Consider the following 19,282-nt stretch of genomic DNA (forward strand, 5'->3'; position numbering starts at 1 on the left):
CCTCAGAAAAGGTCAAGCGTCTTGCAACCTCTTTTGGAAATGACCTGGTGTTTGCTGTTACATGTGGCAAAACAAAGCTTAGGATACGAATGTTTTGATTTTCTGCCCAGGGGTCTGTAGCAAAGTCCCGTGCTCCCTGTACCAGAAGTGTGGTAAAAAGAACAGAACACGCTTCCTTGACATTACTGCAGGTTAGTCAGGATCTGGATTTGCCATGGGTGCCCTGCATACCATGAAGCTAATCATCGTGGTCATCCTCAGAATCCGTCAGTTCTAATCCTGGCTCTCTGTCGCCGAATTCAGGAGCTTCGTCGTCACTTGTTCGTAGCTTGCTCGTGTCTGTGCACTTCAAGCCATTGCTGAGACAGCTTCATGTTGATAGTTTGCAGGAACGCATACATTTGCAGAACAAAAGCTAAACAACAGCATCCAGTGCAGGTGAGCTGCGCATCCAAACAATGACGAGATCACTCTTCTTGTCTAATATCCAACCTCAGTCGATGGGGCTTGGAACAAAGGATTGGGCCTGTAGACATCTTTCCCAGATGGCTACTTGGTGATTTGCACGAAGCGCATGCATGAACAGGCAGTCCTCACATGGAGGTAGTTAACTCGACTCAATTTCTCTATGTCTAACGCAAAAGAGCTGGTATAGAAGTTTATTTACTTCAGTTGTGAAGCCGAAGGCAGGTACATTTCGCAGGTCAACATTTGTAGCTTTTGAAACAGTCCAGCTTTCCACGGGCAGCAAAGGTAATGACTGTATCAAAGCATCTGAGATACCACCTCTCAGTGCATACTTCAAGACGACTTCGGAATATCCTGCAGCTCTTCTAGAGATTCACCATGTATCAGTTGGAGAATGCTATCATAATCCTTGCATTCAGTTCATCTTTGGTGTTACAAGTTTTGTTGGTTTTTCACTCAACTGCACCCCGTACATAATGAAGTTGGTTGTAGTCTGGTTAGTTAGATGGCAAGATGTTAGAGGTGATGTGGTCGCAGAAATTGTCTAACAGCCATGACTGCGTTCTCTTGCTTGTGAGGCATAGTGCAGAGTCCTATTGCCAGACATAAGGTCTTCCAGCAGCCACCCACTTGATCTAGGGTAGCACTACCACTTCCAGACACCGGATGCAGGCCTCTGTGTTGAGTCTGAGGCCGTGTGGGAAGATGAATGGTAGAGTCATGTATTTTATTAACACAATGGAACAGATACGAATTAAAACAAGACAGTCTCAAAAGCCTATCAATCTAAAACTTATTGGGAATCTGAAATATAAATTTATGTTTAGATACTCCTGAGTTCGCTGATCCTATTTAATGTCGAAAGAATCTGATGCTTCCGACGGCTATTTTGAGATATAGAGGTAATACTAGTTGATTTGAGAAGTAATTAATGATGACTTCAGACAATTATAAACACATATTTTTTCCTTGAGCAGAAAATCGTTTTACTAGAAAACCTTTTAACTAGAAAACATTGACCATACTAAGACGACAAGCTTGCAGAAACGTTACCAAGCCGGGCGAAATGCTTAGTAGTATTTCGTCTTGTCTTTACGTTTTAAGTTCAAATTCCGCCGAGGTCGACTTTGCCTTCCATCCTTTCGGGGCCGATAAATTAAGTATCAGTTGCGTACTGAGGTCGATCTAATCTGCTGGCTTATTCCCCAAAAATTTCGGGCCTTGTGCCTAGATTAGGAAAAAAAACTTTCAACATACTGTCTATAAAATATTCGTAACTTCTTTGTGCGTTAATTATATAAGTTGCTAGGAGAATCGGAATATATACATATATATAAATACACACATATGCGCACCTGCACTTCCATGCGCACAAATGCATACATATGCACTCACTCACATACGCAAGCACACACACATACACAAATATATACATGCTCACTAATCGGTTAAGCAGTTAAAATCTCACTGCACAATACTAAGCTTTATTTCAATTAAGCGTGACTGCTCTACACATTATCTGGCTGGAAATATCTCAGGAATTTACATTGTGATTGAGACAGGTATTTCATTCACACTTCCTCAGTACAATACTGAACGTTCCATTTATTACTATCTGCACATCGTGTCTCTTTCTAATTATCATTCTGAAATTATACTTCCCCATAATCTTTGATTTATTTGACATATATCACAGGATGCATTACTTTTATCCAGAGAACAATCTCAGTATTTCGATGAACGCGATTAAATTTAGCTCTTAGGGGATATATTATTCACTAAAATCAGCATGCCCACGCAATTGTAATGTTGAATTTCCGCTTCAGTTTTCTACACTTTTAGTGGAATACTAATTAAACAAATGGTGTGAATAGAATATATATTTGTGTTTATTCGTTAAACACTAATATTTTCCATGGAAACTATTTAATTTGCGATATAATTTTGTCACAAGTAATTAGATATAGAATTAGACATAGAATTTATATATTAATGAAATACATCAGATTCTTATTTTAATCACAATGGATACATTGAGACCGTCATAAACTATACAATAATTAGTTGTATATTCAATCTTGTTAAGATTTATGTAAGATGATTATATATATATATGTATCTATTATGTATGCATGTATGTATGTATGTACATAAATACATACATACATATCGTGACGTATAGAAATCCATAGGAAACATATTTCTCGACGGACTACGAAACTTCAGAACGAGTATAATTAGAAGACAAAAGCATAGGATAGCTTGTGGAAAGAATTATCAAGAGCTGGAGAGACGAAACACCTGTTGCTTCACATGGGTAACATAAATTACCCATTTCACTTTCTTCTTGTTGTTGTGGAACATGGCAGTACCCCGAATATGTGAACTGGTGTCCCCTTGGGAGCAGGGCCTCTTGCTCAGTGATCTCCAGTGCCTATATTTATAGATAAGGTGTCAACCAGCGAGGCAAGAGTTAATGATCGATATACTCACATCCCCATTTTCGGTGGATACATAATCTCCTTATGTCCAAGTCGGCCATAATGCGGAAGTGGAGTTCCTGTGTTATGTCGGAGAACTTTGAATGTCACAGTATGGGCAATTTTCTTGGACGCAAATTATAAGGTGCTGGTTCTGAATGTGAGCAGACCCGAGGAAATGACTTCACTTCTACTTTCTATTTACACCTTCAAAGGGACGAAACATCCTTATTTCCTCAGGCGTTCGGAGGATATTCTGGAAACGTCTCGCTCTTTAATGCTAGTGGGTGAACAGAGGGCCGTCTAGGATTTGAATTTTGCATTTCTAGCTGAGATTAGGGTGTATAAAAACCTCCTAAACCTGATTAGACGCTACCAACTCTCTACCTGAGAACGAGCAGATATTTCGATTTTGCGAATGTAAAAATGTAAAATCTGCATCGTGTCTCCTAGTCTAGTTGAAAAGTATAGCATAAATTTCCATATCTTAAAATCGTCGACTACACAAACTATAAATTTGCGAACTAGACTCTAAAATTACACAGGTTTCGTAGTTCGGGAGCCTGTTTCTGGAAGCTGAACATGTCGCTCTCAGTAACTCAAGCTTATTGAGACCGAAACATCATACCAATTAAGCAGTCTTTGACGGGGGGAAATCGTCAATCTCAAATGTTATTTCGAAACAATTGCAGATAGGATCATAGAGAAGGGAGCGAAGAAAATGTCTTGCAACTCATATGCGTCGACGAAGGTTGGTCGTTGAACAATTCTTGAATGTGAATGACAGGGGCAGCATTGTCAAGAACATTGTACAGCATCAATTCTCGGGAGTTATTGTTTTTCAAGCCTTTCCACCTTTACAGATTACTGATTTTTCTGAACCAGGGTTGGTACACTTGTTCAACACTCAAAATTATTCAAATATTAATAATTTAAAAGGTTGGTGACAATGTAATCCTTCGCGTATTTATATCAGCGTGTAGGGTTGTCGAAATTTGCAGATGTTACGAGATATCATTTGGTTGAGATGCACAGAGCACAGGACACGATTGTGGAAACCGAAATTGTGGGAGCAATGCGATGGCTGATGGTAGAGATGTGGTATTTCTTTGGATGCAGGTGTTAATCAGCGAAAGATAGCAGAAAACGGTCATCTGCAGCTATCACAACATTTCAATTCTATAAACTTTGACACAACACTCCATCGCAACAGCCACTGTCTCTGCTGCTTTGATGATGATCGATATTGTATATATTTCGAAATGGAGGGGAAGTGGAGTTCGCTCCGGGAGACGTTAGTGTGTCATAGACGCTTCTAAAAGTCGAGGTGATCTGCAGAACTCGAAGAACTGCTCTAGAGTGCTGAACTGTTTGGGGTTGAAATCAGTAATTGTTCCACTGTTATTTCTAAATAACTTATTTAGGCACAAGGCCAACGATTTTGTATGGTGGATTTTGTCGATTACGATGTGAAATTCTCTTGTTACAAAAAGGGATCAATTATATATTTGTTTTAGTTCCCTTGCAAAGATTTTCATTGTGCAACAAAAAGCAAAATACAGTCCTCCAAAATTATTCGTAATGTTTTTCCGAAGTATAAAGTGGATGCATTTTTAACGAAACTGTATAATGTTTTCTATACTGTGCTGAAGACTGCACTAGTTCTTACTGAAACATGTCCAAGATCGTCACTGTCACGGCAGATAAGAGTAAACATGCAATATTATAACTAACTTTCCCGTTGAAATGTTATTGTCGCTGTGAATCGCTAACGAAAGCTGTGTGATGTGTATTTCAATTGAAAGGAAATTTTTCATGATTTCGATTATTTTCTCAGCACCACAAGCGATAGAAATTACTTATATAAAATAAAAAATAAATTCTTCGATGATAACGTTAAAAATAATGTGATCTCATACTTAGTGAATATATCAATTTAATTTATAGCGTATTCACGAAACGGTTGGGATTTTGCTAGTGAAATCTATCAATTGAATAATTTAATCAAAAATATGTGCAACAGAAATGATATTCACATTCAAACCAGTGTATGATAATCATATGAAACCACTAAATATACCCAAAACTTATAAATACATTTCCATCGAACTTATATGGATTAAAAACCAAATTATTTCAATATAGAAAGCGAACTTCTTCGAATCAGTTATCAGTATCAGTCACTGCGAAGGGGCAGCATTTCTTGGTCAAAAGCAATATTAATTCCAACAACATCAAACTACACGCTAAAATATAGACACATATTCTAAACAAAAGATATCCATTAACATAAACAAATGGAAAATGGGAGTTCTTTAAGACTTTCAGTTATTGCTTTTTATTCGTAGGGAGAAAAGTATTAATATAATTATGTCAGTGAGGAAAAAAGAAAAGAAAGATTGTGTGAGAATCTTTTGACGTTTATGATTAATTACCCAGGTCATTCTTCACAGCCACTATCTTAAATGAAAATAGTTTCAGATATCTGTGACAAAGAGAAATATTAAAAATTTTATTAGAGAAGAGTTAATAATTAAAAGAATTAATGTCACTCAGATAAATTTCCATGTAGTTTTGTATCTGATTTCTCAAGAGAAAAAAAAATACTGTATCAAAATCAAAGCGTAAAAATATTGCGAAGCGATAATTCTAAAATAGAAACAGCAATAATTTTTACGAGAGAGGCATGCGAAAGTAATATATTTTTCATATACATCACACATGTTAGATTTGAGAGAGGAAATTACAACAACGTGAAAAACAATCAATAACAGATAAATCAATAACAACAGAGAATTTATATTTCATTGTTATGCAAATTACAGTTCGGTTAACATTCACTGATGATAAATATGTAAAGGAAAGAACTGTTCTCGATTTGATTGTTTCGGTATTCAAGATAATATAATACACGACAATACAATTCGAGTGAAAAGGAAATATATAGGCGAAGAAAAATGATTACAAGTCAATCGATTCGAAATTTCACAATTGTTGTTTCTAGATTCACTTAAATTAAATTTATGAAATCCACCTTCCTTCTCTAGCTATAGTAAATTAATATAACTAAAGTTTTACACTGTACAAGTGATATATATCGTTCTGGCTTTCTCTCAAACACAACATCAAACTGAGTAAAAGGTATATAACTGAGTACTTTTACTTTTACAGATTATTTTCTAGTACATTATTTACATTATTTACATTTTGATGGATTTTGTCATCTTGTTTACTGTTAACACAACGTTTCAGCTGATATACCCTCCAGCCTTCATCAGGTGTTTTGGGGAAATTTCCAACTTGGATTCTCATTCCTAAGGTATTTTTGCGATGCTATTATTATTAATATTATTATTATTATTATTATTATTATTATTATTATTATTATTATTATTATTATTATTATTATTCAGTGTCACTGCCTGGAATCGAACTCGGAATCTTGGGGCTAGTAGCCCGCGCTCTTAACTACTAAGCCATATGCCCGTGGCGTAGTGGTTAAGAGCGCGGGCTACTAACCCCAAGATTCCAAGTTCGATTCCAGGCAGTGACACTGAATAATAATGATAATAATGATAATAATAATAACAACAATAATAATAATAATAATAATAATAATAATGACAACAACAACAACAACAGCAATAATAATAATAATAATAATAATAATAATAATAATAATAATAATAATAATAATAATAACAACAACAACAACAACAACAACAACAACAACAACAGCGAAAAGATATCTTAGGAAGGAGACCCTAGGTTCGAAATTTCCCCAAGACACCTGATGAAGGCTAGAGGGTATATTAACCGAAACGTTGTATTAACAAAGATGAGGACAAAATCTGTCAAAATTTAAATAATGTAAATAATTTCTCATCTCTTAAATATAGAACATATTTTCTAGTATTTATATATTTCGATAATATATGTATATTTGCGTTGAAGGGGAGAATCAGACAAAAAATGACAATGTTGAATGCGAAAGATTGAGCCTAAGTACATGTATATGAAGAATGCGAGTGGGTACGTATATATATATATGCGATGTTGAAAATTATCCGCAATCGCCTCTTGGTACGTCTTTTAGCAGTGGAAACACTAATAATAGTTGATTATGTGTTGAGCCATGCCAGGTCATTATATGTCTATGAAAACGTTTAGTCATAGTCTTAAAGCTACACTTCTTTCGTTTAATTAAACAGGACTAACAATATATAAAATGCTACACTATACTCTTATGCAACCGATAAAATCCCATCTAGGTGTGGCTTAAAAAGTGATCTCCATCTTAAATTGAAGATGCCTCTACTCATCTTCCCCTCCCATATATTTTGATAAATGTAAATTCTTATTTCTCTCACCTATAAATTAAATGAATTAAATGTCGCCTTGCAATAAGAAGTGTTTTAAATTGCAATGTATGCATAACACAATACCACAGTTAATGTCTGTTGAGTAGAGCATTCTGTCGAATATGTAACTTTACCACCCACAGTAATATTGGTATTCACATCATGTGAGCTTAATTGACGTGGAAGACACTTGCATCAGAGACAAAAATTGGGAACACAAAAGTTAAAAGACATTCATCAAAACATTTCTAGTGAAAAAAAGTGTGAAAATAGATTAAATAAGAAAGGAACAACATCAATACGAAATAATACCATTTGTATGGATGACCTTTCTCTTATTTTCTCACATTTTGGCGGAGACTTTTAATTATTGTCAACTCTATAACATTTCAAATTCATTAATTCTTATTTCTATTCCCATCAATTACATCAGATTCCTACAGAAGTTTCTTCTTTAACTTTATTAAAGTTTTGTTTATCCCCTAACATTTACTGCACGAAACCACATTTTCAGTTTAGTTTTCATTCATCTAAGTAGCATTTTTGTGTTATTATTTTATGGTTGTTAGTAATCATTTGAATATTCTGGTGACTGTTTTACTTTTTTTGATAAATTTATATCTCCTTTACTCTTTATTTTTCACGACAAACACCCCTAACAGAATTCATCTCGCAAACTTTGATTAATTTTCAGGCTCCATCTCATCAAACATTGAGTATTCCTCAGAAGAACTTTGGCCTTTGCTTTGTCATGTAAAATTTTGAAATATAAAATATTAAAAACAATTTTTAAAAAATGAAAAGCAGAAAAAAAGTTGTTGTAAACTAAAAAAAAGTCATCAACAAAACAAAACGCCCAAATACGAAAACAAAGAGGATGATTATTCTAAATCAGACGGTAATGAACTTCATACTCACATCACCTCCCATTTCCACAAGGAACTTCGCAAAAGAAAACACGTACAAGAACCCATACTTAATAGACTATATCCTGTATTTCTCTTATCTCCCTACGCCATTACACTTTTGAACGATAAAAGAAGTCACACTTATAAAGATTTTTCAGATTGCATTTGCACACATACATATTTAGACACATATATATACATATATGTATGAAGTGATGGATGTTTGTTTGTATGCATGTAATCTATGAAGCGTCAATGTAATACGTACGGTTACGTATGGTTGAAATAAACAAACAACAGAAGACAAGAGGCAAGGAGGGTTGTGTGGGTAAGAAGCACGCCTTACCATCATGAGGTTTCGAGTTCAGTCATTGTACGCAAGGTATGAGTGAACTTTGTACACGGCTAAATCATGTCATGTATATATGTGTGTGTATATATATATATATATATATATATATATATATATATATATATATATATATATATATATATATTATTTTGTTTAAAAGAGTTCCAACACTGTCTGTTTTTTATGTTTTATTTATATTCCTGCAGAACTAATGTGGGGTATAGAATATGGAATATACAATATATAATATAATATACAATATACAATATAAAATAAAATAAAATAAAAATGGATGGCACCATGACAGAAAGTATTGAATGTAGATGAAATATTGAGTGTTCAATATAAAGGATCAAATATATAAATATATAAATATAAATATATATATATATAAAGGCGACTCGAGTTTCAGGCCTATTTCCATTCGTTTATTTTATTTTATATTGTATATTGTATATTATATTATATATTGTATATTCCATATTCTATACCCCACATTAGTTCTGCAGGAATATAAATAAAACATAAAAAACAGACAGTGTTGGAACTCTTTTAAACAAAATAATATATTCCCCTATACACAATCATACAAAAAAACCCACCTTTTTTTGTATTTATTTTTACTCGCATATATATATATATATATATATATATATATATATATATATATATAATGCGTGTGTGTGTGTGTATGTGTTTGTATGTATACATGTATATATGTATATGTATATATATATGTATATATATATATGTATATATATATATATTTATTATTTATATATATATATATATATATATATATATATATATATATATATTCTCTTTTACTCTTTTACTCTTTTACTTGTTTCAGTCATTTGACTGCGGCCATGCGGGAGCACCGCCTTTAGTCGAACAAATCGACCCCGGGACTTATTCTTTGTAAGCCTAGTACTTATTCTATCGGTCTCTTTTGCCGAACCGCTAAATGACGGGGACATAAACACACCAGCATCGGTTGTCAAGCAATGCTAGGGGGGACAAACACAGACACACAAACACACACACATACATATATATATATACATATATACGACGGGCTTCTTTCAGTTTCCGTCTGCCAAATCCACTCACACGGCTTTGGTCGGCCTGAGGCTATAGTAGAAGACACTTGCCCAAGATGCCACGCAGTGGGACTGAACCCGGAACCATGTGGTGGGTAAGCAAGCTACTTCCCACACAGCCACTCCTGCGCCTATATATAAATACATACATATATATATATATATATATATATATATATATATATATATATATATATATATATAAACAATATATGAGTATATGCATATATATGTACATGTATGTATATACGTTCATTTACATGTACATATAGATACATAACTGGGTACATGACGTGGCAAAAGAACAAGGACAAAATGGTAAACAAGGTGCAACAAACAAGCAGGCCACATAGAAACATCCCCTTCATCAGCTGCCACCATTAAATCTCCGGCGTTTCGAAGAAATTAAGGCAGTACGCATCGTTAAAATGGTTCTTCCCACGAACACAAACTAAATTGTTTTCGTGGAGGGTAGTGGCGGACGGAAAACAAGACTGGAAAACGAAACGGTGAAATAAACAAACAAAAAGGCTGTACAGCCAGACGTGAAGTGTGTATGTCTTGAACGCTGTGAAGCACGTACAGGAGGGGCAAAGAAGTACGTGCGAGCTTGGTGATTCCAAGAACGAAAATAAATAGCAGCCGGACACACGTGAACAACGCTGTGTGAAGAGAAAGAGTAGCAAAGGGAAAAGGAGGGGAGGAAGTAGAATAAAAGTGAGCAACGAGAGGTAGAGAGAGAGAGATATATAGTAGTAGTAACGGTGGAAGGCGGAGGACGAGTAACAAGAGATAGAGAGAGTTAGAGAAGTAGTGACAGGTAGAGGCGAAGAACAGTAGAGGGAAGAATGAGAGGGGGAGATAGAAATAGAGAGAGTCGCGTTAGAAAAATAGTTAAAACTTACTGTATAAAGGTAACGCGTGCGTTCTTCCGTGATACAAACAATATATGAGTATATGCATATATATGTACATGTATGTATATACGTTCATATATATATATATATATATATTTTTTTTTTTCAAGGTGAATATGGTACTTAAGTTTAGACAACAGAATTAAGTATGGTATTATCCATACAATTCCAAAATAAGGTGACATCAAAATAAGCAACAAGGATATCCAAAGTTAATGCAGAGCAATCCTCCGCTGCACAAAGATATAGAAATTTACTGAAATTCATTTCAACAGGAGGACATATTTTTGTAATTACATTTAAACTCTCCAAGTAGAAACGAAGAATACAAAAAAAAATCATACAGGCTAGTAATGAATTCTAAGCAGATATTTAACTGTAACTGATTTTATTTGGATTTTTTTTTTTGTTTCATCTTATCAGACCTAGTGATTCAAAGCTTAAGAGGGCACCAGCATTTCCTTTATAGGGAAAGGGAAATGGGTAAACAATATACATGGATGATATAGCTATAAAATTTCTTTGGGTTTAGTGACAAACTAGTATAGATTCGGGTGTTTTCTCTACTAGCACACCTTTTATAATGGAGCAGGGGAAGTTTTAAAATAAGGCACTTTCCGTTTACCAAATCCACTCACAAGGCATTGGTCGAGCCGACGCTATAGTAGAAGACACTTGCCCAGGGTGCCACGCAGTGGGACTGAACCCGGAACCATGTGGTTTGTAAGCAAGCTACTTACCACACAGCCACTCCTAAGTATGTATGCATGTACGAATATGTATGAATATGTATGTATGTATGTATGTATGTATGAAAATGAAATAATTACTATGAAGCATTGTGTATGAAGATCGTGGGTAAGGCCAAAACATTGTGAAACAAATGCAAGGCAAATCACTTCACCAGATGCAATACTGGGAGAATCGCCGGATACAGTAAAGGCGGTGCCGCGGCATGGTCCCAGCATCTGGTGTAAAAGATAACAGATATGTATGTATGTATGTATATGTATGTATATATATATATATATATATATATATATATATATATATATATATATATATATATATATATATATATATATATATATATATATACATATATACATATATATTTATATATATACATATATATATATATTGTATATATACATATATATCTTATATACATATGTATATATATATATATATATGTATATATATATATATGTATATATACATATATATATATATATATATATATATATATATATATATATATATATATATATATATATATATATATATATATATATATATATATATATATATATATATATATATATATATATATATATATAAAGTGTGCATGTAATATTGTAATAGCTCGGGTTCAAGGGACCACAACATTTTAATATATGTATGTCTAATATAATGAATGCGATAACTAATTTTGTGTGTCAGTGTGTCACACTTTGACCCCCTCTCTCCCTATTCAGTGACACTAATGCTATAATCCATAATGGGGTGAGAGTAATACTAGGCATAAAGACTGTGAGGGCGTGAGCAAGTGAGAAAAAATTGGAGGGAGAGAAACTGGGACAAAGAAATTTAGGGAGATTTGATGATGTTTCAAAAAAGTAGTAGTGTTGATGGTGGCAGTGGAAGCAATAATAACAGAAAGCGAAAGAGTGGGTATGTGAGAAAGAGGAGGTGTACAACTTTGTTTAACCATGTCTCTGTGAGAGAAGTTCCTGTCGCCAACATACTGAAAACTATCATGTTTTATTTTCTTTAATACATACACACACATACACACATACACACACACACTCACACACAAACAAACAAACACACACACACACACACACACACACACACACACACACACAGATATATATATATATATATATATATATATATATATATATATATATATATATATATACATATATATAATACTCTTTAATTGAAATAAAGTGTCCCCAAAATTAAACATATCTAATAAGATAAATATAAGTGTATGACACTTATTCAACTTAAATAAATCCGTTTTGCTGGAAAGGCAAGGCCTCAAATTTTGGGGAAAGGTACTAAGTCCATTACATCGACCCCAGTACGTAACTGGTACTAATTTTTTTGATGCCGAAATGAGGAAAGGTAAAGTCGACCTCGGCGGAATTCAAACTCAATACCTAACGGCAGACTAAATACCGTTAAGCATTTCAACCAGCGTGCTAACCATTCTGTTAGCACGCCGCGTTAATGTAATATAGTAATATAATGTAATATAATATAATATAATATAATATTATATTATATTATATTATATAATATAATAAATTATAATATAATATGACAAATGTGGGACGAGATCCAAAGAAGACTAAATGACATCCGTCCAAAGCTGGCAAATGCGAAACCAGCTTCTATTTAATATGTGCGCGACGTTTCTTTTGTGGTTCAGTACGTAAGTCATTTTAGGTTTGACTGTCAGCAAAGGAGTATTCGTTAACATAGCAGAGATTATTTCATTTTGTGCGATTCTGTTTCATGCAATTCTGGTTTTGCCTGAGGATGCACTGGGTCTTCGTTGCCTGCAGATCCCGTATGCTCACACATGTAGCTGCAAGCAACATCAGACGGTGTGTATGTATGTATGTATGTATGTATGTTTACATTTTGTGAGACGACAGACTTGGTGACCTAGGATTCCAAATATACTTCTATACATTTATAGTTTCCTTTGATAAGGAAAAGTAAACGCCCTCTGACATAAAGTCTACAGTTGCAGTCGCTAACTGTGACTGCGGTCGAAAGATTTACCAGTCTCAGATTCTATCTTTGCCGCTATTTCTTGTCACCACTCCAGATCATGCAACCAGAAGAAGGTAATCGAAACCTGTGTTGGTGACACCTCAATGTAGATAACTAGGTGTCACGGGTATGATTCAAAAAGATGCACTTCATATTAACTCTCTTTATCAGCTTCAGGTATGTAGACCTTTCGGCAACGTTAGTAGATCCATTTAGGATTTCTTCTTAAGGCTTACTCCAACAGGTTATTGGCCCTCCAACGATGATAAACCTATGTCGCTTAAATTGATATACCGCTCGAGTGCTCGAGTGTCTGATGGATCAAAACACGTCCGGGTTCGTTGGACGTGTCCGGTTTCTCACGCATAATATGCTATTGAGTATAAAATTATGTAGGCGAGCCCGTCAGCAGTGACTCGTAACCAATTATTTTCATAGGAAGAAAAACAAGATGATGATGATGATGATGATGATGATGATGATGATGATGATGATAGTGGTTGGTCATGGTGGAGGTGATGGTGATCGTGGTGGCGGGGGTGTAGGTGGATGTTTGGGAGTGGGTAGCACTGGTGATGATGATGATGATGATGATGTGGAGGAGGAGCGGAAATAAATCAGATTTGGCCGATAACGAAACAGTGGTAAAACAGGAGAAGGTGGATGACGAAGAGAAATATCAGCTGAGGGTATAGCTATGTCTCAGGTACCATAGTTCCTATTAAAGCATTGTTCATAGTTATTGTTCAGAATTTCAGGTGTCCATTTCTCAAATGAATTAAAATAAGATATATACATCGATGAGTCTTTTCTTTCTGTAATAGGTTTTCCCTTTCATTTTCTCATCGCTACACCAGATCTATATGTAAGATACTGCTAATCGAAATTACCCTGTGTTACTAGACTTCTAAGCCACTGAAAGTCGAATACTCAGTGAAAGACGTTGGTTGCTATCAGATGAGAAGTATCAATAGAATGATAAAATAGAATATTGTTTTCAGAATACCTTTGATCTATGTCTTAGGTTAATTTAACATGGGGAAATACGGGTTAGGGCAAAATATATTTCTTCTAAATCACATTGATCTGTCATAATCTGGAAAGATGCGTTACCAATCTATTAGGGACATTGGTAATGATATTACAATGTAACAATCCCCTATACGGTTTATCATATGGAAACAGATTTAGAGCTTTGATATACAGGGAATATAGAGTAAAATAATGTTCGATGCAAATATATAAATCGAAATATGTTCTAAATTAAATAACTTTCCATGGTACCTAAAGTTTTAAAAAGTAGCTCAGCAGAGGGAATTTGATTGAATTTTTTTCTGTTTGAATATTTTTCCATGTTTAAATTCACCTGATCGTGATAAACATTCTTTGCAACCTTGGTCTGCTCCCTCTTGGCTGATTTTCACCTTTTAGCGAAAACAACCATGGTACTATGTAGTGAATATTGTTGGTTGCTTACAATAAAATGAATTTCTATTTCCCACAACAATTAACATTATCTATCTAGCATGAGATTTTAAGTTACTTGTTTAGTACTCGTATTTTACTATTTGCGACATTCTGCTGTGTCCTTACACTGAACCACATATCACTTTTCTTCAGAATCCATATTCCTATCCTTCTACTCATTTATCTTCGTCGTGTTAAACTTGGTCTTTTTTTTTGGGGGGGGGGGGTCGTTATCGGATAGGGAAGACAGTTTCCTTTTGTGTGGTAGCTACAGGGAACGAGGCTCTGTTGATAGATGTGCTTGAGATATTATCGAATATTTTCAGTTTCAGCCGAAACATTGAAAAAGAAACTGAAGGTAATGATGGAGGTCCTGACATCAAATATATATCTTCAGTGTTCGAAGACAGCTGGGAAAATGGAATGCGGATGGTATCGTACACTTGCATGTGATAATGAAAGAGATAGAGAGGGAGAGAAATAGAACTGGACAGGGCAGAAGAGGCTTCGCTTCATATTAATATTGTCTTCTTCAAGTTTTCGAGAAACATACCTATGCATGGTCATCATTTAACATTCAAGTCTTCGTTGAGGTATGTTAGTCTGGTTGTTTTGTAGTTGTATGGAAGGTCATCAGGAATGTGCTTCTTCAGGGGTTCGTTACTGACTCGTAAGATATTGTTCTCATCACATTTCAGTTGTAAGTTAACGTATCTATTTCTGTTCCTATTTCTATTTCCTATACAACAGTTGAAGATTGTTTGCATTGATCTTAAACCACTTCCTCCTTTATCGCCTCTTAGGTAGAACCTGTCATTATCACTATCTATTCCTGGGGTGATTTCCAGTTGATGTCAGTATCTTGCGCGTTTTAATGTCTGTAGTGTAGATTTCATCCACAGCCCAATGAAGTATCCCGAATATTCGAATCACACACTCGTACTCTAAATGCACTGCGGGATATCGTCTTGTAACAATAGAATTCCGACTGCCATACTTTTCTAAGTTTGGCATAATATGTTTGCCTCCCTTTATCTTTATTCACACTACCTTCCTATAACATGTTTTCCTCAGCATCACCGATATTGTGAATGCCTTGTGTGGGACAGGAGACAGGAGACATAGTGAAATGATTATTATCAAAATTAATAGAATTTCTGAAAGTTGATCTTGGTGGAATATTGTTTTTGAATTTTTTATAAGATTGGTGACGATCGTTCAGTTCTCAGTTCTAAGCGTAAGAATTATTGCCCAGTTCTTTGTGAGCCTCTCAATGGCAATTAAGATAGCACTTTTGTCAAATGTAGACACTTCAGCCTTGAATGGGGAATAGTGACAAATGCCTTCCTATAACCAAGCATACTGTTACAAGTTTCCTACGATGTTCTATTTTGTATTTTTTGTTTTGTTTTGTTTTGTTTTGTTCTTTTTGTACTGTAGGTAATACAGTTTTTATCAAAATATGTTCGGCACAACCCCACACTTACTTCTTTCCAGGAGCTTGTTCATCATTCACTATGTTGAGTTCACAATGATCATTGAGTAATCGGTCGATATAGCTTGTGTCCAGTTTGTACATAATGTTTAGGCAAGCAAGGGCCTATAGTTATCAACCAACTCGGTAGTTGCCTAATGTTTGCATTAAGACAATGTTTGGTTGGTCCAGACTAGCTATGTTTCGTAAATTGGACATACTGAAGATTACTCAAAACGTTCAGTTATATCCCTGTACAAAATGAGATATTATATTTAGTGTATACGGGGGACAAGTTCGCACGGGCTATATTTCAGTGTAATAGAGAAATCGGTGGTCGCGGCATTTAATGTGTGTTTCTGCGTGGGTGTAAGACTGGTGTGTTAGAAATAAATACAGACGGAGGACATCTACCCAGACGTCTAAATTGGAACTGGTTGCAAGGTGGAAAATGAGGGCGAAGATGCTTCAATTGTGTTCGCAGCCTGCAGGGCCATTGTATTTAAGTAATCGATTAAAATATGATTCTACATCCTTAGTGGAAATACACTGCGTACAAGACCCGAAAGATCGGCTGCAGAAATCTTGAAACTGGGCAATGCATGAATGTATTCTTTGCAGCAGATAGGATAGTGGTTTGGTAAGCGCTGGCCTACTTGTATTAAGTAGCTTTAGAGGTGAACAGGATATTGAAGGCGTTATACGTAATTTGTTGCCACACCAGCTAGAGGGACGGTATGGCTGGATTTTGCAGTTGATTTGGGACCCGATGTTGTTGTTGTTATGAGTGTAATGTGGAGAGATATGTCATGAAGGATAATTTCAGTTATTAACGTGTCTATTTCTGATATCGCAAAGACTGAAACGTATGTGTTACACGGGATATTTGGCATAACGTCGGCTTTCTCGATGTGTTCTAGGGTGCGTAGTAACCGTGTCCTGTAAAATCGCTTCTTCTCAGTTGTTTTGACGTATAGAATAATATCTTTAACAACTTACCTTTTTAAGCATAATTGTTAAAATGATAAAAATTAAACTGTAACTATTGTAATTTTGTATCATTTACTGATAAACGCAAACTATTTTCTTAGAAAATTCCAAACAGCGCGCACATTATCAATAAGCATCGAAACTTTGTATTTTATAACATAATTTAAAGTAAATAATATGTCTGCGTGCTACATTTACGAACACATTTCAGAGTATTATACATTAGAGAACACGCTCCATATTCAATAGCACTTTATGATTTATCATATTACACAGGTTACATTTAAAGTCTTTATAGACATATTCCATAGTATTGCAGTACATAAGCGAGTTTTACATTTTACACTATGATACAAGTTTTAGCACGAAATATTTTATTTTCATTTATGATGCAGCTGCATGCTTGTGTGTAATACACAATATTTCATAAGGCTATGGAAATTTCGATTTGATTCAATATATACATCTCACATTATTTTCGAAAATGCATGGTACAACAATATTTGCATTGTTTCAAATTACAACACAGGTTGCAGTGGTACTTATAAAATATGGTATAAATTGAAGTTTACAGAAAATATTTACAACATTCCCCTAATATGATGTAGATTACAGTATGCAACAATTCAATTTCATACTGTATCTTGAAAGATGTATTAAATTTGCGTTTAATCTAAAAGTTCTCCAAGACCAATTTTTTTATTAACCTTAGGATATAACACAACCACTGCATCATTAAGTATTGATTTTAAATATTTGTTATTCCTTCTTCTACTTTAAGTTACATTTAGCGATTACAACATACAGGGTTTGACAAAAATACTTCATCCGTTACATGGCAGATCAATAGATTTGTTAATTTTCAGCTAAAATTTGGGCATAATTGAAACTACCTCTTTTCAATGTAAAGCGTAGAGACGTATCTGCAGGCACGAAGTTCACTCTTGATATCAATAGTTTCTTTTTCATTCCTGCCAAAGAAAATTTCTCTGTGATTACATAGATTGCAAAAGATATCGGGTTAAATGTTGTGTAACCAGTGGCCATTCTTTGCAATTGAGTCAAACATAGAAATTAGATGCAACAGTGCGTTTAAGCTTTTGTTCAAGAAAAAGTAGTTAGGAAAGAGTAATTACCAAAAAGGTTTCCATGTAATAATTTAGAGTATGTTGGTAATCGCATCCATATTGGGAGCACTCTTGCACACCGTCATTTCAACACTGTTATATAGAAGTCTTCTTTTTCGTTTAGTATCGGTGTTGTGTCTGAGCAAATATTCCCAAAGAAATTATCTGCCAAGTCTATAAGAATTTTAATACGCTTTCTCTAACATCCACATTTGGCCAAATATTTGTGCTGTTTCAATACTTTCTTGTGTATGAATGATCATTATTCCGTTAGGCCCACTTTCTCTGTGAAGTAACCACAGCCTGAATGTTGAGTAACTATTTTATTATTTCTTGATGGAGACGTGCATGAGTCTCTGTGTGTCTCCACAATGGGAGTTATTTCGAGCAAATCTAATTTGTCTACATTGGAGTCAAATATAATCATATGTATTGTAGCTGTTGTGTCATAAATGTCACCACATCGAAATAACATCTTTCATCCGAAATTTTTATCACTTTCGGATTAGTACGTATACGTAGTGTGTCGGTAGTAATCATTGTTGCTACATCTATTTTCGTTGGAGGGACATCGTTTTTATTTTTTCAAGAATATCGTGAGAAAAATTCATAAAGATTAATGATGTGTTGAGAACTGGAATATGTAGTTATCTGTGAGCGTTCCTGCTGAGATTGTGCAATATCCATTAATTGCATAGAGCGGTAGGCGTTTGTGTTGTATTTACCCATATCATCAAATATGTGGCACTGGTAAGTTTCAATCAAAATCCAGTATCATCAAAAGAAGTGTAATCTATATATTGCATAAATACTACTCACCTGTAATGATATCAAAAAAA

The sequence above is a fragment of the Octopus bimaculoides genome, chromosome 5, assembly GCF_046866305.1.
Source record: "Octopus bimaculoides isolate indiv1 chromosome 5, ASM4686630v1, whole genome shotgun sequence".
Classification (NCBI taxonomy): domain Eukaryota; kingdom Metazoa; phylum Mollusca; class Cephalopoda; order Octopoda; family Octopodidae; genus Octopus; species Octopus bimaculoides.